This window comes from Vombatus ursinus, unplaced genomic scaffold, assembly GCF_900497805.2.
Source record: "Vombatus ursinus unplaced genomic scaffold, bare-nosed wombat genome assembly UNPS02009824.1, whole genome shotgun sequence".
Lineage (NCBI taxonomy): Eukaryota > Metazoa > Chordata > Mammalia > Diprotodontia > Vombatidae > Vombatus > Vombatus ursinus.
In genome coordinates this window covers 9,794,596-9,810,381 of record NW_020949602.1, presented here as the reverse complement: position 1 = coordinate 9,810,381, position 15,786 = coordinate 9,794,596, and the positions used below count along the sequence as shown (strand labels likewise).

The 15,786-nt window shown below is 47.7% G+C and overlaps 1 protein-coding gene across 7 annotated transcripts in view; it reads right to left on the bottom strand.

Annotated features, from left to right (window-relative positions):
* The window catches only part of ATG4C (autophagy related 4C cysteine peptidase), an 83,319-nt gene extending 67,856 nt beyond the window's left edge, over positions 1–15,463 (bottom strand). For 2 of the 7 annotated variants that reach the window (XM_027852783.1, XM_027852790.1), the window contains exons 1-3: positions 15,072–15,122; positions 13,484–13,636; positions 2,523–2,629 (exon numbers count right to left, since the gene is read on the bottom strand). The gene's annotated coding sequence lies outside the window, so the exon portion shown is untranslated. Of the gene's footprint in view, positions 1–2,522; positions 2,630–13,483; positions 13,640–15,071; positions 15,144–15,334 lie in introns of those variants that run through there. The other 5 variants (XM_027852784.1, XM_027852786.1, XM_027852785.1 and 2 more) reach the window with 5 other exon arrangements.
* Positions 15,464–15,786: the final 323 nt, after the last annotated feature.

The following is a 15,786-nucleotide window of genomic DNA, read 5'->3' as shown; positions in this document are numbered from 1 at the left end:
GATGATCTGACCACTATCTGCTCAATTTCAGTCTCTCAGCATCTAAATTATCTGGTTTGACTTGATACACTGACCAAACTGATTTCATAATTGCCAAAGCTTTAGGCCATTTTGGGCAGTGTAGACCCAAAATAACACCAAAAGAATGTAAGGTATATCGTTCACAATTTCCAAATTACTTCTTAGGAAGCATTCACTGTGCCAGTACTCGTCACAATTTTAGTGACGCTCTTGTCTTAAAATAATAAGAAGATGATCAAGGATATCTTTGGTAAAGCATGCTTCAAAAATTCTTATCAACTAAAATAGCAACATCACATCGTTCTCCTCCTCGTTCACTGTACTGAGCCACATTTACATTCTGACAAATCAGTTTTTAAGTGGAAGATAATGCAGTTAGAGCTGAGCAAACCGGATTCTCTTCTGCCTCAGCACTGACAGGGAAGGCAGCCAGCTAAGTGCCGATTCCTCAAACCTTACCGTTAGTGAGCCAGGAGGCAGAATCAACTCCAAGGGCGAGTCAGAGATTCCGCCTGGAAAATTTGATACGGAAATCACTGCCCAAAATGGCCCCAGATCCCATCTTTCCAGAATCAGTTTCCAGAATCCACCCATTAGGAGAGTCAATAAATTAGAAACTGATCAATGTAAAGAGTATTCAAGGCAAGGTCCCTGATGAGCAAGGGAAGGAAATCAGCTTTTTTTCTTCCGACAGTAGGAGATGGGATGTTTGATCCATTCAGGATTTAATGCCAAGTCAAAGCCCTTGACAGACAGACCTTTAGGAGCTAGGTCTCCACCCTCCTTATCATGGCCTCCGGAGTTGAAGGCAAAGAGCACGAATCCTACCCAACAGTTCTCAGTCACCGAGCACAATGAATAAGGGACACTGCAGGTTTCTGGGCCTCACTACCGCTTTAAGCACACTCCCCAAACGGTGTTCTGTGGCAAGGTGAAATATAGATATTGATTTAGAATTTCTGACGTGCTTTTAGCTACACGCTCAGATAAAATATACGGTGAATTCTGCCACAGAGTTTTACATCCTCTGGAACCCTTTCCGCATGCTTGCATTTTTACTAACGAATGTCAGTTCCTCTCCCGACCTTGAAGGCCTTCAGCCCCAGTGGCTGATTGTTTCCAGAAATGCCAATTACCTTCTTTTTCCACTCTGTCTCAGGCTACATTCTTCCACACCTGACAATCTTCTGACCTGTCCCTTATCTCCTAAACCGATATCTAAAAGTTTTCAGTCCCAAACCCTTTCTGACTACCTTGCAAACCCTATATGACAGAAAAAAAACAAATGCCGAATAAGCGGCACCTTGGGGGTACTGAAGAGTCATTTCCATTCTAGAAGAAAAGGAAAGATCACTAACATCATTCCTTTCTTTTCTCATCTACAGTAAAGGGGCAACTAGCAAACTTTATAAAGCTGGGTTTGGGTATGAGGGGAAATTGAGCTTTCAGTCATGAAGCTGATGACAGGGAGTCTCCGACAAGGAACAGGATAAAGAGAGAGGACAAGACAGACGAGTGTGAACACGCTCTAGAAAAGGGAACGAGAGAACAAAAGAAACTAACAAGGAAACAAAGATGGGCAGCCCTCAACACGAGCAGTATTTATTATATAGGCTTTCTTGAAATGGAAATTTATTGCTATATATTTTGAATCCTCTCTTATGTTCTGCTGTGCACACAACATGCTTTTTTTTTATCTTTTCTTATTTTGTATTTAAGTTTCAATATTTAATTTTAATAGTAATTTAAAAAAGGAAATAAATGCTGGTTAGAAACTCCCATGTACCTAAAAAAAAATTAAAAAAAATTAGGGGCAGTTAGGTGGCACACTGGATAGAGCACTGGCCCTGAAGTCAGGAGGACATGAGTTCAAATCTGGCCTCAAACCAAACATTTGACACTTACTAGCTGTGTGACCCTGGGCAAGTCACTTAACCCCAATTGCCTAAAAAAAAAAAATTAGAAACCCTCAAGAACAAAGGTTATGCCAGTGGAACACCATCTCTGGCAGGTTCTAACAGGATGGAAGCGGTGATGTGCCAGATGAATGAAGCTCCTGTCTCTTTTACCTTCATATTTTTAGTGCCTAGCACAGAGCAAGCATTTAAACACTTGGTAAACTAAAATGAAGGCCTCGAGTATGATGCCAAAGACAGATCGCATCTCCTGTCCAAGGAACAACCTCACTAAATTTCATCACAAAGAAATCTGGCCCCAAGTGCTGTGAAGGCCAAAGATGCTCTGAAAGAGGCAAAAGTAAAAAACAGCCTCAACCCTAAGTGAACAGTGATAGGGACAAAGCAGCAGGGGAAAGGTCAGAGGCCCCAGGAGCCATGTGATTTTTACAGAGCCTTCAAACAGTGTTTTAATTTTTGGTGATTTTAATCTTCGCATGGAATCTTTTCCCAACATCAAACACGGTCACATATTCACTACCCAAGGATTTGAGGCCCGTCCATATTGTCAGTCCTAAAGAAGGCGAGAAGATAACAGGAACGCACCAAACGGAAGAGTCCAGAAAGATCCAGATCCACCCCCTGCCCCGACGCTTAACAGCTGCATGACCATGGGCAAATCATTTCGCTTTCTGGAGCCTCTATTTCCTCATCTGAAAAACAGAGATGACAAAATCAGTACCTGAAAGTGCTATCTTACAAAAGACACAGAAGCTGCCAAACCACACATCTGAGAACAGCTATGAAACCCATATGAGAATGGTCAATGCACCCAACAAGAGTGTCCCGGATGAAAACAACAGGGAACGTGCAGGTTGCAGTAGGGGACTGCCTATAGTTCTCCACATGCTGACAGTCACGACCTCTAGGAAGATCACTTTGGCACCTGGGCAGAGGATGGACTGGTGCGGGAAGGGACCTGAGGCAGGGAGAACAGCCAGCAGGATGAAAAGCCACAGATATCAAGGATGATGAGCCTTATGGGCTACAAAGGATGAGAAGGCCCACGTAGCAGGGATGGCCTCTGGAAGCCATCAGGAGCTCTGAGCCGATACACTGTCTACAGGAAGTCTGACAGCAGTTCCCAGGTTGCTGAGCCCCAGGAAGTGGGAAGCCACTAGGTTGCCTAAGGAGAGGCAAACTGGCCCAGGTCAAAAAGAGTGATCAAAACTTATGTGCCAACTGGCAATGGAAGTGGCCCCGTGAGTACATTTTCAGCCAGGGGGGGAAAAGTGGTTTAAAAAAATTAAAAAAGGATATTATTATGACAGGTAGGCCCAGAAAAGTAGGTGGGCTGATCTTGTGCTGAAAATTAAAGACAATAGGAGGAAAATCCAAGCACTACATGATTACCTCCGGGATATAAAAAGAGCAAGACAAAGGCTTCTCTCTAGTGTGCTGGTTCAATCCTATAAAAGGAATTCAGGGAAATACATGGATCAGAATCACACAAGGTAAGGTACAAAAGGGCTGTGATTTCCATATTGATGAAATCACAGATCCATCAAATCAAACTAATCCTTAGGGGCAGGGACCTCTGCTTTGTGCTACAAGAAACATATGATGAAGTCGATATCATAAGGAACACGTGAGTGTTAGGAAATAAAACTTCAGTACTTTCAACAGACCTATAATCTCATCAGTACAGGGACACCCAGATCAAAGGTAGTAAAAACCGATTTAAATAATACAATCATTTAGATAGAGGCTAAGATTTGGCAGTCTTAGCTAAGTTTTATCAATATTCTCTTTCAAAGGAAAGCAATATTTCTTCTGGTTTGATGTAGGAACTTTCATCATCTGAGAAGGCCGGATGAGCACAACCTTGGACCCCAAGAAGCTCTGATAACTCAAGCTTTGCTTCAAAGGGGACCCAGCTCCAGACTGCAGACGGATGTAGGGGGACCTCCATGTCCTCACATGAATGCCTTCAGCTAAGGTGACCTTCACCAGAATGGTCTTTCTATGAGGACAGCCATCATGGATTGGGGAGAGCCTGACAGTTCCACAACATGCTAAGGTCTAGTAGAGTTGACATCCATCATCTCATTTGATTCCCACAATCCTATAAAGTCAGTACCACAAGGACCGCCCCATTTTACAGACAAGGAGACTGGAGCTCAGAGAGATGAAAAGACTGTGCCCATCACACAGCTCAGACCATGTTCTCACCTCACTCTGCCCAGGGCACCCCACGGTCCATCCAGCCGAGAAGTGGTCACGAAAAGAGTCATTTACTGTGTACCCATCTCCCACGTGGAGGGCATTGCACAAGGCACCCACCGAAGTAGATTTTTTTTAAAAAGCACTTACAGGCCAATGCTTCCCCTCAAGAAACTTAGTCTAGCTAGACAGCAGGTATGCACAGAAAATGATCATTAACAATAACAGCAGGTTAATGAGGAGTGCTCAGTGAGCTCCACAGAAGGGAAGTGGCGGAGAGCCTGAAGCAGCAGAATGGGCTGCCCGGGAAGGCCGTGGGCGGCCTCTTAATGAGAGTTCTTCAGACGAGGCTAAGATGGCAGAGAGGTTCCTGTTCAAATATAGAAGGGACTGAATGCTCCCTGGGGTCTCTTCCAAAGCTGAGATTCTACGATTCTGAGATGACATTATCAGAAGACTTTAGAACTGGAAGAAACTTTGGACACAACCAGATTTCAACGTCCTTGTTTCACAAAAGAGGAAATGCGGGTCCCATAGGTTAACTTCTCTAGAGTTACACGGCTGTCTCAAGGCCAAGCTCTGCCTGGAACTCAGGGCTCCTGATGCTACACTTCCTACTCCACCATCTTGCCTCCACCCCACACTCAGCAGGAATCAAGTAAGTCTTTACAGAAGAGGTCCACAGAAGTGGAGTTCACTGATGGGCCTAAAGAGTGCTTTGATGGTCAGGTCTTGAGTGGGAAAGGATCCCATGAGATCACATAGGTGATGACGACTTTGCAAACCTTAAAGGGCTCCCCAAGGGCTGGCGAGTAGGCTGGGAGGAGAGTGTGGTAGCCATGCTGGATGAAGCCGGTCTGAGAACGTGACTCAACTCCCCTAACTTCACCTCACTATCTCATGAAGAATCCAGTCACCCATTAAGCTCTGCAAACCCTCAGGCTAGTTAAATTTTCACCTTGCATGGCTCCTTGGAGCATTAAACTCAACGTTCACTCGCTTCTGCCTAAAGATGTGCTTCTTTTAATTTATCCTCAAACGACCTCTGTCAAGCTTGAAGGAGCTGACCCTGGACAAATCGCCAGGCGTGGGTCCTCACTTTCTGACCTTCTTCCAGACTGAAGATCCCTAGTCCTCGGGCCACGCTGGTGCCCGGCAGGACTACAGCAAGGAGCAGCAGAAACAAAACCATCCTCAGAGGAAGAAGACATAGACTCCGACACTGACCTGGCTCAGTCTCCTCACCCATAAAATGGGCACAAAATCATCCTTGCACCACCTATCTCACAGGCTGTCGCAAGCACAGATCTTTAGAACCCTCGGAGTATCATGGAAACATGAGTTTTTATGAAGGCTCAGTCAAACAGAACCTCGACAATATCTGAATAACAAACACACCAAATCAAAGCACAGTCACAACGAGGGCACTCAGGAGATCTCAGGGTCCCCTGTGCGTCCTCTCTCTGCTGGAGCAGACTCCAACACCACCCCACCACCCCTCGACTTCAGAGACGGAGCTGAGGAGCTGCAGCAGCCCGCGACGCCTGGCGATGGGTCTCCAATTTAGCCAGGCTGGGACTCAGATGACAGGCAGTCTGTCATTCCCCCCTCAGTCAAAGCCGCGCCAGCTTGGGGTGACCAGCAGACGTCGTCCTGACATCATGGAGGAAGCCGCCACTGTGAGAGCAGAAGCATCAAGTCTACTGAGGACGGTTCTCTATGTTCCAAAACCGGCTTCCCCACATTTTCCCGAGGGTAAGAATAATGAAGGCTAGCTGCCAAGTCCCTGACAGTCAAGCAACAGTCAACACCAGAACAAGCTGAGTCCCCACTATCGACTCACTCCTCGAGCCTTGAAATCTGGCTTTCAATTCCATCACTACTGAGACCGCCATCTCCCAGGTCATACCGGACATTTTAGCCAAATCAGAGGCCCACACCTTGAGACGTGGCGGGGACCTTAGAGGTCCTCTCATCCAAGACCTTTTATTTATATTAACTTTAATTTAAAAATGAAAGAAATTAAGCTTTACTGGTATGGAGTACATTGACTGACAAGGGCTCCCTCACGTGGGCCAGAAATGAGAGCAATATCTGACACAGAGTATGGGAGGTGTCCTGAGGCGAGACATGACAAGGGAGTTGACTTCCTCACCTGTTCATTCGTCTTGGAGGGTACTTCAATGTGCTGGAGTTTATGTGTGCCCAGGTAAGTGTATCTGCGGGTTATCTGATCTCATCTTAACTAAGTTAAGCCTCACAGAATGGACGAGTAGCTTATAAAGAAACCATGGATTGAAGATAGCACGGGCACAAGAATACAGGACGACGGTCAAGCTGAAATTCTCCTATTCCAAGCACAAGGTCTTCTTCACAACCTCTGGGGCCAAGCAGAACAAATCTGACATCAAACAAATCTTCAAACACCATTTTCCTCACATAATCTTCTCTTCCGGATGAACATTCCTGGTTACTTCAGCCAGTTCCCAGATGGCATGATTTCAAGGCCTTTTACCAGCTTGGTCACCCTCCACATTGGTCACATTCCAGCTTATTAATGTCCTTCCTAAAATGTAGCCCCCCAGACCAAACATAACTCTGCAGGGGCAGTCTGATCACGTCAGAGTATGATGGAACTAGCCCATCTCTCTGGCCCCTCTACTTCTGTTTGTTACTGCTTTTGGCTGGATTTCAAGGAGGAGATTTCACAGGTATCAGATGCTCCCAGTGAGGACCAGAGGAGCTCTAGAGTGTGGCCTGAGGCACAGAGGGGATAAGGGATCAGCCTGGCCACACGGCCAGCACATGATAGAGCCTGTTCTCTCCCCACTACACTGTGCTATAGCTCGTACTTCTGTGAAGATCACTTCAGTTCTTACAGGTGTTTTAGGCTGCCATATCACACCTATGACTCTCTGAATTACCCAGCCCTATCTTCCCTAACTCATACTCGTAAAGCCAATTTTTAACCCAAGTGTACATACACCAGTATTCAGTTTCATCATAATTCACTCACCAATCATCCATCCAGTCAAGATCTTTTTGTACCCTGACTTGTTAATCCAGCAGCTTGCATGTCCATCCAAAAACGTGATAAGCATGCCATGTAGGCCTCTGTCAAGGGCATTAATAAAAATGCTGAACAATGCCTCCTTCTAGCGACGTTCTCAGTGTCTCAGGCACTGCCTAAGCCCACGCTGTCCCACAGTTCCAGATGGGCCTCGGCAGAGGGAGATTCCTTACTAGGAGATGTCTCTACCCAATCAATCCCAAGTCCAGAAGAACAACAACCAGGTGAACAGCACCCAGCACCCTGGAACACTCCACAGGATGCCTCCTTCTAAGTCCACGGTCCTTAACCTGGGGTCCACAAGCAGGTTTAGGTTTTTCACTTGTTTTTTTAATAACTAATTCAATGTGCTTGGTTTATATTGTGATCCTTTATATTTCATTTACATCAATATATTAATATATCACTATTATTATATAATATCACAAAATATTATATTAGTATATTTAATAAGTTGATAATTATTTTATTTAATATTTTATAATATTAAATCTTTTGTTTGTATTATTATATAATATATTTTCTATTTCTTAATATATTCATATTATTTATTATATGTAATATATTTATATATTATATATGTAATATACTATATTTATTGTGTTATATATTTTATGTATATTATATATTATTTATAGTAATATTTTATTTAATTTTAATAATTATTTTAATTTAATATTATTTTATATTATATCATAATATATCATGATATATTAATATATGTCATATTTCATGTGATCCTTTATATTTCATTTTACACATTTAAAAACATGACTGTGAGAAGGGATCAATGGGTTTCACCAGCCTGACTGTCACAGAAGCCCACAGCACAGAAAGGCTTCTGACACAACGTGTTCTAAGCAGACGCTGAATCTTTAATGACTATTCTTTGGGTCCAGCCATCCAACCTCTTCTAAATCCACGTCTGACAGAGTTGAAAGAGCACTGAAATCAACGAACCTGGGTTCGTGTCATACTTTTGACACTCACTACCTCTGAACCTGGGCCAAAGAAGGGAAGAAACCAGCATTTGTTAAGTGCCTACTATATGCCAGGCACTGTGCTAGGCACTTTTCAAATACTATCTCATTTAATCCTTACAACAACCCTGACAGGTAGGAGTTATTATTATCCCCATTTTACAGTTGAGGAAACTGAGGCATGCAGAGGTTAACTGACCTGCCAAGGGTCACACAGCTAGTAATTGTGTGAGGCTGGATTTGAACTCAGGTCTTTCTATCTCCTAGCCCAGTATTCTAACCACTGCACCACCTAGCTATCTCTAGGGAGCCAAGCCATATAACCTCCCTAGTCCTCAGTTTCCTCATCTGTAACATGAGGGGGTGGACCAGATTCAAGATCTATGATGCTATGATCTCAGTATCATCTAATCCAGTGGTTCTCAAAGTGGGGTCTAAGGATCCCAGGAGTCCCGGAAACCCTTTCAAGGGGTCCATGAGGTCAAAACTAGTTTCACAGTAATACTAAGATGCTTATATTTCTAAGACGGTAAATATTAATAATCAAAAGCTCTTTGTGGAGGTCCTCTATAATTAAGAGTATAAAGGGGTCCTGAGACCCAAAAGTCTGAAACCTAAAACTGCAGCTGATCCAGTCGACATTTCTGCTTTGCCGAAATAAAGGTAAATTATAGCTGCGGCGTTCCCCTAATCTACCAGGTCGGTGACCCTGTCAAAAAGGAAGTGAGGTCAAGCTGGAATAAGCCACTCTCTGGCTTTAGAGATAATTACTCCCTTTCTAGGAGTTCCCCAACCACCTCTTTAGTTAGTTACATATTCTCCGATCTGGGCAAGGATCGCTATAAATCCAGCTCACTGACAGAGGTCACAGACTCCGGTCTTGTTCTTTTTCTGAATACCAGGGCATTTGCTCTTGTCTAATCCTACAAAATCTCCCAGGGTTCTTCTCATCTCATTAATCTTGTCTGCCAGTTTTTTAAGTTTCCTGGGAGCCTGCCCTCCCAAGGGCAGCTGGGGACATTCTCACCAGCTCCAGATTTGTTCTTGTCCTGGGCCTACCTCCAGCACGCTCGAGTACGTGAAGTAGCTTAGCTTTTCTCATCTATAAAAGACAACCTCACAAGAGCAGCTTTAAGGAAGAATAAGAATAATTATAAAGTACTTCGTTAATGGACTATTAACCAAATGATCACTAATGAAAAGAACGGTTTGATTCTATTTTGAAAGCTTGGTGTCTTCAAGAAACTATTCCAAAACCTGCAGTTCTCTCCCTCCTTTCATTCAGCTAAAGCCAAATGGGTAACAAAGAGAAGCCGCCCAAACAACCAACAGTCTCTAGTGTGCCAAAGTCAACAAGAACCCTAAACTTCCAGTTCCAATGTCTGTTCCATTTCCTTGCTACTGTTTACAAGAGGGTTTTTAAAGAAAACAACCACTGCACATACGAACAATCCAACCAACTGATGACACAGATCAAACCACTACCCAAATCCCCCCAGCGCAAAAGAAAGAAATCCAGTCCCCTGAATTCAAGTCTCTGCAAAGGCTGAAGGTTCAGCGGCACCTCTCAGACAAATCAGTGCCGTTCCAGGCATCTCCCACAGCCCTTAAACCCACAGAAGACTGACAAAGAGGAATCATTTCCTTTGGTCCAGATGCAAAGATGCCATCAGGATGGGGAACATCCTGTGTGTAAGTTTCACTCACTGACTCCTTTGTCTCTTACAGTCTTTTTGTTTGTTTGTTTTTTGTTTTTGCTAGGCAATGGGGTTAAGTGACTTCCCCAGGGTCACACAGCTAGTAAGTGTTACGTGTCTGAGGCCGGATTTGAACTCAGGTCCTCCTGAATCCAGGGCCAGTGCTCTATCCACTGAGCCACCTAGCTGCCCCTGTTCCTTACAGTCTTAACGAGTTGCCGTAGCCTCTGCGACACAAGTGACTAGCCCAGGAACTCACAGACAGTCTGTATGCAGCACAGGCAAAATCTGAAACCAGGTCCTCCTGACTCTAGCGTCTGGCTCTCTTCTTGGATCAGGGCACTGAAATATCCACTGCAATCACAGAAGCATACCTACAGTTTATCTTGTCATGGGGGCCACAGTCCTCTTGGACCACTTCCTGAGACCCACGTCTACTGAGTCCTAACATCCCTCTCTTTTGATCCCACCATCGGTGCCTGGTTAAGGCCTCATGGCCTCAGCCTCCAGGCTGGGCTTCTGGCCTCCAGGTCCTCCCCCACTCTGGTCCATCTTTCACACCACGTCAGACTCATCTTCCTGAAACACGGCCAAGTCTGTCACTGACTGCTCAGAAACCATCCAGAGTTTCCCACTGTTTCCAAATAAAGTTCCACCTCCAAAATGGACCCTCACCCCATTTCTGGCACTGCTTCTGTGTACCAGGATTTCAGTGGACAAGTTTACTATTCCCCAAACACCCTCAGCATGAACCTCTGTTCATCCCATCATCTCTTCCTATAAGGTCCTCTCCACCAATCTCCTAGAAAAAAGGCCCAGCCATCCTCCAAGGCTCCGCACAGACAATCCTCACTATTCTCAGATTCCAAATCTACAGATTCATATGCTCACTAAAATGCATTCGTAACCCCAAAATCAATACTCCAGGCACTTTCACGTTATTCAGAGACATGTGCACATCAGCAAAAAATTTGAGTCACCTGACATGGGTGATCCCAGCTGAGGCCTACCAAGGCCGCCATGTTCTGCCTTGTTTTGTCTCTCTCATTGTATACAAGCGTCCTTTCCACATTCCATTTAGTGCCATGTCATTTTTGTGCTTTTTGGGTGATTTTGCTATTTAAAATGGCCCCCAGGCATCACGTTCCTAAGCCCAGAAGGCTATGAGGTGCCTTATGGAAAAAATATATGTTCAATAAGCTTGCTCAGACATGAGTCATAGCACTGTTGGCCATGAGTTCAATGTTTATGAATCAACAATACAGAGGAGACATCCAGAAAAAGGAAGAGGAAATTCGCTGATCTGTAGAGAGGCTCTCCAGAAAGTGCCCAAGTACATTGTGACCCAAGGCTCACAGGAAGTTAACCTGTATTCCTCCTAGGAGCAACAGTTCACTGTTGGCTAATTCAGTGTTTACGGCAACTTTATGAACTGTAACTACCTCAAATGACCAGAATCGGCTGCACTACCGCCTCCCTGAAGTCCCACTGGATCTTTCCCTGTTAGAAGTGAGGGCTCCTCCATAGGAACTCCTCTGTCACTTTATGCTTTTACACGGCACTCACATATTGCCTGGCACTACAGCTGTACCAACATCTTATTTCTGAATTACTTCAGCTACCAAACACCCAGAAAATAATGTTCTCACCACCAAAGTCTTTGGCACTATCGAGTTAGCAACATTGGGCAAGATTTTACAACCAGAAACGACCCCAAGGAAGATACCTGAACCCCTCCTGTGCCACTGCACCCTAAGGAACCGGTCAATCCGACCTGCAGCTGAAACCTCTTGTCTCTGCTGACCCTTCTACTGAATGGGAGCTCCCTGAGAGCAGGGATTATGCCTTAGCACAGTGATAGGCACACAGAAAGCCCTTGACAAATGGTTTTCATTCCTTCATCCTCCTCCCTCATAGGAACAGTTTTCAGACCAGATTCTCAGTCATGTAGAAAACACACTATAAGCTGAGAAGATAAGATTTCTGAGAGCCGGAAGTAGATTTAATACATCTTCACACAAGGAGCTCAGTGGCTCACAAATTACAGGTATTTGAAAACACTTACTGAATGAATGAAAGAAAGAAAACCCAGAAAAGAACCCGCAGGTGTAGAAAAGGGCTATCCTCTCTTTCAACTTAAAATAAACATTACCTCTTAACGTTTCCAAAAGAGGCCACAATACATTGGAATTCCACGTATCAAACAGGACTGAATCAGTTTCATATTCAGCATTCTTAATTCCAAACAAATTGGGCTGCAAAAGTATCTCCAGTTTTTCAGCTCGTAAATGGATAATGGACAACAGGCAAGTATCTAATTAATAAAGAAGTGTTGATTAAGGAGTTTTAAGAGAATTAATAATTTTTAAAAAGAGTTGTAGATCGTCTTTGTCTCTACAAAAGATGAAGGCAGATCACAGATTTGGAGCTGAAAGAAATTTCAGGGTTTATGGAGTCCAGCCCCCTCCACATGAAGATAAAGAAACTGAGGCTACAGGAAGCAGCTGTGTGACTCTGAACAAGTCACTGAACTTCTCTCAAGCTGAGTGTCTCATCCATGAAATGGGGATAAAAACACCATCTACCTTTCAGGGTTGTCTTCAGGATGAAAGGAGATAACGTATGTCATTGCTCTGAAAACCTGCAAGCACTCTAGGATGTAACTCTTAGGAGCTGTCATCATCCTCATTCTCATCATCATTATAATTGTTATTATCACCCAAAGGCACGGACCTAATGAGGGCAGTGCCAGGATCTGAACCCACGTAGAGATAAAAGATGGAATCCTGAGTACACACATGATCACTTGAGAGGAAGAAAGCCCCAACACGAGGAGGTCCTGCCTGCCGTGTCCTCTCAGAAGGAAACCTGACATTCTCAGGGGTAAAGGTGAGGAGGGACTGTGCTCCAGGAGTGAGGCATTGAGGAAAGGCACAGAGGCGACTATGGAATGCTGAGTTAGGGCAACAGCAAGAAGGTGGCTCGGGAGCTGGGAAAGGAGTGTGTGAAGGAGACCGAGGGGCCTCCTTGCCATTCAGTCCCCTCTCCCGATTCAGGGTCTTGCCCCGCTGGTCCCCGTGCCTGGAAAGCACCCCCTCCTCCTCTCGGCTTCCTTTGCTTTCAGACTCAAAGGAAGAACAGCTCTGTACATGAGCCTTTCATGCTAAGCCTCACGCTCGGGCGCACCCTCTCTGCCCAAACCACCCATCCTGACTTTCCATCTATTCTGTACAGACTCTGTACTCCTGTACGTGGCGGCTGTCTCTCCCAGCTGGACTCCAGGGGCTGCTGCACTTGTGTTTGTTTCCTGCCTGGCACACAGTAGGCGCTTAAGCACCTGTAGATTGATGGAAAATGACAGCAAAGGGTGATGGAGGCACAGGGGTTGATACGAAGGGAGGAGAGCAGTGTTGCAAAGAGCGAGGGGACCTCGAGGAAATCTGGCATTCCTTCTAACTCCAGGCCAAGAAAAAGCACAGACAGGAGAACAGGAAGAGGAATGGTCACGTTCTCCACTGAGAACCTCACAAACGCCAAATTGTCAAGGGGCAGGACACGCTTAGGGAGAGACCACTGACCACGGGGCTGAGAACTCACCGAGCCCTCAAGATGGCAGAGGCCCCTGAGGCCAGCCAGCCAGACGAGAACGAGGCGGGGGAGCCCTCTCCAGCCTCCTCCAGAAGTGGTCACCCAGCCTCTGCCTGAAGACCTGCGATGACCAGATGCCCACCACTGGCAGAGGTGTCTGTCCTGCTTCAGGGGAGTGCAATGTTAGGAGCCAAGGAGGCCAAGGCCAACCTCCCCTCCAACAGGGCAGCCCAAAATCCCCCGGCCCCTACCCCGCCCCCATGACTGTGCCTCCTCTGGAGGATGAGCAGCACAGAGCAGGGGGTTAGACTGGGCCCCTGAGGCTGCACCACCTGGGCTCCATCCCCGCTCTGGCCCAAGGCTGTAGGACCCTGGGTGAGTCCCTTAATGACCCCCGGCCACCTTCTAAAGGTCTAGGTGCAGAGGCCACCATTTTGCAGGGGGGCCAGGAGGCGATCAGAAACAGTAATGGTGACAAGGACGTGGGTCCCTAAAGACCCCTGAACGTGAGAGGGCAGAGAGGGAGAGCCCAGAGGGGGCTCAGGAGGGACATTTGCTGTCTCTCGGCCATTTTCAGAGGATGCCGGAAAGAGCAATAATGGGGGCCGGCATCTGCGTCCCCAAGACCCGAACAGCCCAGAGGTCATGCTCCCCCCCCCCCAGCCCTCCTCGCTCAGCGGCCTCTGCTCTGACCCTGCCCCCACCCCGGGCAGACCCTGGCCCACTGCCAAGCCGCTGGGGGGAGGTCCTGCCCATCCCACGTCGCCCCCCCCCACTCCATCCTCCACTCCTCTCCTAAAGCTCAGGTCTGACCACGTCACCCCCTCCTCAATAAGCTCCTGGCCAGCCCCCTCCTTCTCACACCGCCCCCCTCCAGAAGCCCTGGCCCCTCCTCCTTGTCTCTGAGACCCCTCCCCAATTATCCCATCTGTGAGGAGTGGGCGTCCCCCCAACACTGGCAGCTCCCTCAGCCCTTCTTGGGATCCCCGGGATTGACTGACTTTCCATCCCTGGGCCTCAGTTTCCCCATCTGTCAAAGGATGGCCTGGGATCCCCGTGAGATCGTGGGCTCCTGAGGGCGGGGCCCCCTTTGGCATTCAGCAGGCGCTCAATAAATGCAGTCTCACAATCTGCACCCGCCCTGATGGGGGTTGGGGGTCACCAGCTAGCTGTGTGCCCCTGGATAAGTCACCGAGCCTCTGTCTGCCTCGGCGTCCTCACCTCTAAAATGGGGGTGACAACGGCACCTCCCCAACATCTGTAAGCGCTTAGTCAGTGCCTGGCACACAGGAAGTGCCGAATAAATGCTTATTCCTCCACCACCAAACCGTCATGGAGTGAGGAGTCAGGAGGTCTGAGGACTAGAGCCAAAGGGTGGACCAAGGTCCGGGGTTCAAACCCCGCCTCGGACCTAGGGAAAGCCACTCCCCCTCGCCTGCCTCGGTTTCCCCATCCGTAAAGGGGGGGGGACTGGAGTCCAGGAACTCCCAGGTCGCCTCCCTCCCTCACTCCAGCCCTGTCCGCCCTGGCGAGGCCATGTCTGCCCCCCGGGGGCGCGGCCGGGGCCCAGGGAAGGGGAGCACGGAGAGCCACTAACCCGCCACCGCGGCCGCCGTCCTCTCCACGGTCCGTCGTCCGGGGCCGCCGCCTTCGGGACCGCCGCCTTCGGGCCACCGTAGACAGAAGGGCCCGCCCCTCCCGACCTTGCTCCGCCCCCCAGCCTCGCCCCGCCCCCCCCGGGCCTCGCTCCCTAGAAGAGCAGGTACTCTTCACCAATGCCCTCCGAGCCCCCCTAGACGGAAGGGCCCCCCCCCCCCCGCCCCGCCCCCCCCCCCGGCCCCCCCCCCCCCCCCTCCGGACCTCTCTCCCTAGAAGAGCAGACATTCTTCACCGATGCCTTCCGAGCTACCATGGACAGAAGGGGCCTCCCTGCTTCGCTCCCCTGGAGAAGGGAGAACACATTTTGCCACAACTTCCAGGCCACCGTAGGCAGGGGAACACGCCCTTCCCGGTCTCGCTCCGCCCCTCCTGGCGTTGCTCCGCCCCCTCTTGACCTCGCGCCTCACAAGGGCTGACAACCTTAAGGTCGACACTTCCCCTTCCGGTACTAACGTGGGGGACGCTCTTCTAGGGCAGCTGCCATGACGACGGCCCCACCCACATCCGTCCTTCTTTCCTCCCTGGGTCTGGGCCATTTATTCCTTTCTTTACTGCGATCGACGGGCAAGCATTATTCCTAAGGAGGGTATCCGGTCCAGCGAAGTATGAATGAGCTCTCAAGGATGAATGAGCTATCCTTTTGTAATCGGCCC